The sequence below is a fragment of the Benincasa hispida genome, chromosome 9 (assembly GCF_027475165.1).
Source record: "Benincasa hispida cultivar pf3 chromosome 9, pf3_genome.v1.1, whole genome shotgun sequence".
NCBI lineage: Eukaryota > Viridiplantae > Streptophyta > Magnoliopsida > Cucurbitales > Cucurbitaceae > Benincasa > Benincasa hispida.
In genome coordinates, this window is record NC_143486.1 from 23,209,412 (window position 1) to 23,217,639 (window position 8,228).

The 8,228-nt window shown below is 40.7% G+C and overlaps 1 pseudogene; it reads right to left on the reverse strand.

Moving 5' to 3' along the window:
* The window catches only part of LOC150033693 (uncharacterized), a 28,771-nt pseudogene extending 20,981 nt beyond the window's left edge, over positions 1-7,790 (reverse strand).
* Positions 7,791-8,228: the final 438 nt, after the last annotated feature.

Sequence of the window (8,228 nt, forward strand, 5' to 3'; positions counted from 1 at the left end):
CACGAAAATCTGTGCTCTGTTTTCCTTTTCAAAAGCATTTTAACTTAACATCAGATTTAGCTCAAGCTTCCTTCATGAAATTTGTTAGAAAATAGATTAACTTTCAAGAAAGTCAGGCCTTACCTCTTAGTTCTTCTTGTGTAGCTCAAACTGACTTAAAAACCAGAGATAGGTAGGTTGAACCCAAATTCTTCCATGGTTGCACTTGCGTGAGCTTTTCCTCCCTTCTTCAACCTCCAACCTGCAGAAACTTCTTCTCCCTCTTCCTTCACTCTCTCTCTCGAAATGCTCTGAAAATATAATGGGAAATGATGGAGAAATGGGCTGAAATGAGTGGGTTCTCACTTTAAACCCTAAGCACCGAATGGGTTTCCAATTTCTTTCATTTTCTTTTTTTTTTCCCTTTTTCCTTTTCCTTTTCTTTCCTTTCCTTCTCTTTTCTTTTTCTTTATTCCCTTTCTTTTCTTTTCTTTATTTATAAATTCCAAAATTATTAAAGACAACTTCAACCAAAAGCTTTGTCATTTTCTTCAACAATGGAACAACAATAACTTAAATCCAACATCCTACAATGTGTGACAAGAGCAAATAATCCAAGGAAAGTCTCGGGTTTACAACTTACCTCCCTCTTATGAAATTTCGTCCTCGAAATTTAGAAGTCCTTAGGTGAAAAGTGTCGGGTAACTCCTTCTCATTTGGTCTTCTGACTCCCAGGTTTCCTCCTCCACTCCGTGATGTCTCCAAAGGACCTTCACGAGTGGGATCGTTTTGTTCCTCAAAACTTGCTCCTTTCTGCGAGGATCTGAACCGCTTCCTCTTTATAACTCAAGTCTTCTTTCAGCTCAATCGATTGTGCTTGCAACACATGTGACAGATCTGGAATATATTTCCTCAACATGGACACATGGAAAACATCATGTATTTGGGCAAGTTCTGCTGGCAACTCAAGTCTATAGGCTGCTGGTCCAACTCGTTCTGTTATCCGATAAGGACCAATATATCTAGGACTCAGCTTACCTTTCCTCCCAAAGCGAAGAACACCTCTCCATGGAGATAACTTTAAGAAAACCTGATCTCTAACTTGGAATTGTAAGTCTCTTCGTCGCTTATCTGCATAGCTCTTCTGTCGATCTTGAGCTATCTTCAGGTTTTCTCTAATCGACTTAATGTTGTCTGACGTAACTTGTACCAACTCAGGACCAACTAGCTTTCGCTCTCCCACTTTGTTCCAGCATACAGGAGTTCTGCATGGTCTGCCATACAAAGCCTCGAATGGTGCCATGCCGATACTAGACTGATAGCTGTTATTATAAGAAAACTCCATAAGTGATAAGTGGGTATCCTAACTTCCCTTAAACTGAAGGACACATGCTCTCAACATGTCTTCTAAGGTCTGGATGGTCCTCTCTGACTGACCATCTGTCTGAGGATGAAACGCTGTACCAAACTTCAACTTTGTTCCCATTGCTTTCTGCACACTATCCCTATATGAAACTATGGACACTGGCACTCCATGCTGACTCACAATCTTATCGACGTATAGCTTAGCTAGCTGATCTAGTGTAGACGTCGCTTTAATTGGTAAAAATCGCGCTGTCTTGTTGAGTCTGTCTACTATTACCTATATACTATCATGTCCACCAGCAGTACGAGGTAATCCAAATAGAAAATCCATGGCAATATGCTCCCACTTCCACTCCGGCACTAGCAGTGGATTAAGGAGTCCTCCTGGCCTCTGTCTCACTGGTTTAACCTGTTAGCAGATCAAACATTTATCAACATATTCGACTATCTCTCGCTTCATACCAAGCCACCAATAAGTTTTCTTCAAAGTTCCGTACAACTTGGTGCTTCCTGGATGTATAGCGTCAACTGAACTGTGAGCTTCCTCTAGTATAGCACCCTTAAGCTCACTAATACTCGGAACGCATAGTCTTCTCTACTTAACTATGGCTCCGTCTGCTCTCAACTCAAATTCTGCTTCTGAGCCTTGCTTGGACTTTGCAAGCATCTTTTGTAAATTACTATCTTCTGGCCGTCTTCTCACAATCTCTGCTACTAGAGAAGACCTAACCTGAAATTGAGCTAAAAGACTCCCTAAACTCTTTGCAGTCACAACCGCCCTGAAACCTCTTAACTCACTTAGCCAGGTTGCTCGAATACCACACAAGGCACTTTTCGGAAGTCTCGACTTCCTACTTAATGCATCAGCCACTAACACCTTACCCGGATGGTATTCAATGGTACAGTCATAGTCTTTAATCAGTTCTAGCCATCGCCTCTGTCTCAAATTCAGCTCTTTCTGATCAAAGATATACTTCAGGCTCTAATGATCTGTGAAAATGTGGCATTTCTCACCGAATAAATAATGTCTCCAGATCTTCAGTGCTAAAACAACTGCTGCTAGCTTAAGATCATGGGTAGGGTAATTACACTTATGCTTCTTCAACTGCCTTGAAGCATAAGCTATTACCTTCCCTTCCTGCATAAGCATGCAACCTAATCCTTGCCTCGAAGTGTTACAATAAATCAATAACTCCTTCCCTGTTATAGGAAGTGTCGGAATAGGCACTGTCACTAATCTCTTCTTCAGGTCCAGGAAACTCTGTTCGCATTTATCCAACCACTCAAACTTAGCATTCTTCCTTGTCAAAGCTATCAAGGGTAATGCTAATCGTGAGAAATCCTCAACAAAACATATGTAGTATCCAGCCAGGCCTAGGAAACTACGTACCTCTGTTGCACTAGTTGGTCTCTCCCAGTTGACAACAACTTCCACTTTCTGCGGATCAACACTAACTCTGTCCGCTGAAACTACATGCCCTAAGAACACTACCTGTTTCAACCAGAACTCACATTTGCTGAACTTAGCGTACAACTGTTTATCACGTAGTGTCTGTAGAAAAATCCTCAGATGCTCCTAATGGGCTTTCCTGTCAATTGAGTAAACTAGTATGTCATCGATGAACACTATCACAAACTGATCTAAGTACTGATGGAAGATCCTGTCCATGAGGTCCATGAAAACCGCTGGCGCATTCATTAAACCGAATGGCATCACTAAAAACTCATAGTGCCCATACCTCGTCCTAAATGCTGTCTTAGGAATATCTGATTCTCTAACCTTTAACTGGTGGTATCCTGACCTCAAATCAATCTTAGAGAACACTGCTGCTCCCCTTAACTGGTCAAACAAGTCATCAATGCGTGTTAGAGGATACTTGTTACGTATCGTGATCTTGTTTAACTGCCTTTAATCAATGCATAATCTGAGGGTACCATGAATGACACTGGAGCTCCCCAAGGCGATACACTAGGCCCGATGTATCCCTTGTCAACTAGTTCTTGTAACTGAACCTTCAGCTCCTTAAGCTCGCTCGGAGCCATTCTGTATGGTGCCTGTGAAATAGGTGTTGTTCCTGGTAACAATTCAATAGTGAACTCCACCTCTCTATCAGGTGGCAAACCTGATAGATCAGCTGGAAAAACATTAAGAAATTCGTTCACTACAGGAACATCTTCTGGTTTCAGCTTTTCTTCCTACACCTCTACTACGTGTACAAGAAACGCTGTGCAACCCTTTCTCAACAACTTCTCAGCTTTCAGAGCTGAAATCAAACTTGTAGGAATAATCTTCCTCTCACCCCTGAAAACCACTTCAGCTAAACCTGGTTTCCTAAAAGTCACTTCCTTCCTATGGCAATCCATAGAAGCATAGTGAGTGAATAAGAAATCCATTCCCAAAATTACATCCAACGCCTGCAACTCTAGTGGAAGAAGATCCACTAGCATACTGAAACCTTCTATTAAAACCTCACAATCACACAGCACTTCATTGACTAGTAAAACGTCACCAACTGAAGTGTATATAACTAACCCCTCAGATAAAGGCTCTAGCATCCTATTCAGCTTAGTTAGAAACATACTAGAAACAAAGGAATGCACAACACCTGGATCTAATAAAACACGTGCAGGTACATTACAAATAAAAACCGAACCAGTAATCACGTCTGGTGCATCCTCTGCTTCCTGTTGAGTCATAGCATAGACTTTTCCCTACTGCCTAGGTCTCCCCATAACTCCCTTCTGCTTTGCACCACTGGTGCCCTCTTCTGCAGCCACTAAGACTCTCGGCTGCTGTGTGGGACTCAACGTCCTAGTCCCTCTGAACTACTGCTCTCAGCTGTGGACAGTCTCTTTTGAAATGCCCTGGCTGTCCACACTGGTAACACACACCGGCACCAACAAGACACTGACCCCGATGATTTCTGCTACAACTTGCACATGGGGTTCTCCTGGTTTCACTAGCAACAGACTCCATCCGCGATCTTGCTGCTGAACTAGCAGACTGACTGGGTGCTCTCTGGCTCTGCCTCTGATAGGCACTACCTAAACTCATCTGCCTCGATGACTGGCCACTAGACTGATGCTTAAAGTCTTGACGGCCTGAAACATTCACTCCAAGTGTGAACCTCCGCTGCTCACGACCTTGAAAACCACTAGTTGTTGAAGCCCCACGACTAGGCTCCACTCTTCTCCTCCGTTATACTCTGCTCCACATGTAGGGCAGTCTCTACTAATTGGGAAAAATCCGTCCACTTAGCAATAGCTGTAACCGGGGTACGTATCTCAAAACGCAGCCCTCTTTCAAACCTTCGACACCTGTCACTCTCAGATGCCACAATCACATCAGCATACCGTGAAAGCTCGGTATACTTTCTCTCGTACTTGGCCACTGAAAGTGACCCTTGCTTCAACCCTAGGAACTCATCTCTCTTTGCTTCACAGTATGTGTTGGGATAATACTTGTCTTCGAATATGCCTCTGAAAGTCTTTCAATCTAACGTACGTGCATCACTGCGCCTGGCTAATATGGATTTCCACCATCCCTCTGCCTTCTTCTGCAGCAGGAATGTGGCCAATCTGACTTTTCGCTCCTCAGGATAGCTCATCACATCGAAGCAATTCTCAAGCATATTTAACCAAACCTCAGCGTCAGCTGGATATGTGGAACCCTCAAGCACTGTGGCTCCTAATTTCTTCAGCCGTTCTATTCCATACATCTTTTTCGGATCACTAGGCCCTGCTCTCTCTGGCCTACCTACCTCATGTTCAGATCTAAAAAACTGCTCGTTTCCTGCTCCAGTCTGAACTCTCGGTGTACTGGGTCTCCTTTCAGATTAACCTTGGGTAGGATCCTATGTCCCGTCCTGATTCTGCCTGCGTCGTTTGCTGGTACGTGGTGGCATGACTCCTATAACATATTAACACATCAGACATGCTATAGATACTTAACTCAAATGCATGATACTAAACTTCTACCCACATTCTATTCCTAGCTGGACTCACTCTTATCCATACTTGGACCATACTATGCTAGTTCTATCTGAACTGACTCAACGTCTAACTATTTACTTCCTAGATTCTTCTAAGCACTAACTGCTCTGTCTCATTTCCCATGGAGCTAACCGCTCTGATACCAAGTTGTCACACCCTCTCCCAGACTACCTGCTAGCTTCGTTAGGGAGATGGCGTGAAGCCAACAGATATCGTCCTCCTCTAACGATACCTATTGACCCTGCTGAATCGTTGAACCTGATAAACATACTAATCTTAGAAATAAAATACTTTACATGTAACACAACACAGCAGAATCCTTGAAAACCTTTGGACACACATGAAGTGCAGTCCTGACATAACTCGGTTTGGAAAATAACCTGATAGAGATATCACAACCAAAAACATATCCAACTGGGTTTACACAACCACGACATCTAGTGCTTACATAATAATAAACTATCCAGTTCTTACAAAGACATTTAAAATATAAACAGACACAATGTACAACTCCACTCACGAATGAAGCTTGATTTGGAAGCTTTAGGAGAAAACAGACTTTGGCAGTTATCATGCACCAGGAGCTCGATCTCTACCTGGAAAGTGGGAAAACATTTTGAAAGAGTGAGCTACGAAGCCCAGTGAGTGACTAAATTTAAAATTGTAAATCCGTAAATTAGAACACGTGATAAACCTTTAAACGTATAAATTTGTTCAATCAAAGCATTAAACATAAACGTGTAACGCTAAAAGCTTTCTCAAATGTTCCGCAAGTACGTCATTAAAATCTAGCAAGGCATATCAAGTATATAAAACATTTTAACTAACATGACAACCAACGTTTACTAGCTCTACGATGTAGTGGGGCCCGCCCAGACCTCCCATTGTCTTTGTCGTAGTGGGGCATGCCCAGCACTCACGACAGTATCGTTGTCACGGAGTACACTCAACGTCAATAACGGAATATAACCTGTGTGCACACGATACCATATAGCCTCGGGCTCAATATCTCAGTCATGTAGTCAATAAAAGTCTCAGAAAATCACATGAAAACATTAAAACATGTCTACTTATCTTTATCTTTTGTAAAACTCAAGCGTACTTGGCTTGCTCGTGAAAAACTGAAAATCTTTAAACAGTACTTACTAATACATACTTTACCTTAAATGGTATCGTTTTAACTACTTTTCAGGAAGTCAATAATCACGTGCTCGTATATAAACCTCATTAGAAAATCTAAGCTCAAAACTTATGCTTGAAACCATTCATGTAAATCATGTATCATTCATAAGTTCATATTCAAGCATGTAAACCATTTAAGCATAAATTACAATTTAGAAATCATTTTTGAAATTTGTTTTGTCACTCATAGTCTTGGCTAGTTTCCTAGTCTGTAGACTCGGCCTAATTCCTCTTGGCCTATCAAACAACCGAAACCGAGCATCAGAACTATAAATCGTCTTGTCTTTCCATGCTCATGAATTCTAAATTCTAGAAATAAAATCACACTTCACATTTTCTTTCCAGATTTTCCAGATTCAATACCCTAATTTCTAACACTCATAACTTCCTCAATACTTGACCACAATTAATGTACTATATATCAAACTCTTCATTTTGAAACCCTCTACAACTTACCTGAAGGAATAAAAACGAGATTCCCAACGGATTTGTCCAAAAATCTCTCGAACATAGAAAATATAGATTCGTGCTTCTCTGCTACCCTCTATCTTTCTCCTGAAATTAAACTTACTTCTAGTAATTTTTGCTCACGAATTCTTCATGAAAGTTATAGGAATTTGAATAACCTTTCCAACCATACCCAATTGAGCTTCTAATCCAACCTGTACACCCCAGAATGTTCGAAAAAACAGAGAAAAGCAGAGATCCATCTGATTTGCATAAAAATTCTGTGCTCTGTTTTCCTTTTCAAAAACCATTAACTTAACATCAGATTTAGCTCAAACTTCTTTCATGAAATTTGTTAGAAAATAGATTAAATTTCAAGAAAGTCAGACCTCACCTCTTAGTTCTTCTTGTGTAGCTCAAACCGACTGAAAAATCAGAGATGGATAGGTTGAACCCAAATTCTTCCATGGTTGCACTTGCATGAGCTTTTCCTCCCTTCTTCAACCTCCAACCTGCAGCAACTTCTTCTCCCTCTTCCTTCACTCTCTCTCTCGAAATGCTCTGAAAATAAAATGGGAAATGATGGAGAAATGGGCTGAAATGAGTGGGTTCTCACTTTAAACCCTAAGCACCGAATGGGTTTCCAATTTCTTTCATTTTCTTTTTTTTTTCCTTTTTCCTTTTCCTTTTCTTTTCTTTTCTTTTCTTTTATTTTTCTTTATTCCCTTTCTTTTCTTTTCTTTATTTATAAATTCCTAAATTATTAAAGACAACTTCAACCAAAAGCTTTGACATTTTCTTCAACAATGGAACAACAATAAATTAAATCCAACATCCTACAATGTGTGACAATAGCAAATAATCCAAGGAGAGTCTCGGGTTTACAACTTACCTCCCCCTTATGAAATTTCGTCCTTGAAATTTAGAAGCCCTTAGGTAAAGAGTGTCGGGTAACTCCTCCTCATCTGGTCTTCTAACTCCCAGGTTGTCTCATGTTGCGATGTTTATAAGTTAAAATATTCTCATAGAATTATGATCCCACTCACTGGGCTTCAAAGCTCATACTTTATTTCCATGTTTTTCTTGCAGGTAGCAGAAGAGTCCAGGTTGCATGAAGTGGTTGAGGTCTGCCACAAGATAGAATAATTACTAGAATAAAGTTTGTAGTCAGGAAGGGGCTACTATTGTAAAACATAACTTAAAACTTGTAAACTGGTTTTCTAAATAAAGTTGCAAATTTTGTTATTTCATTAAGTTTTTCA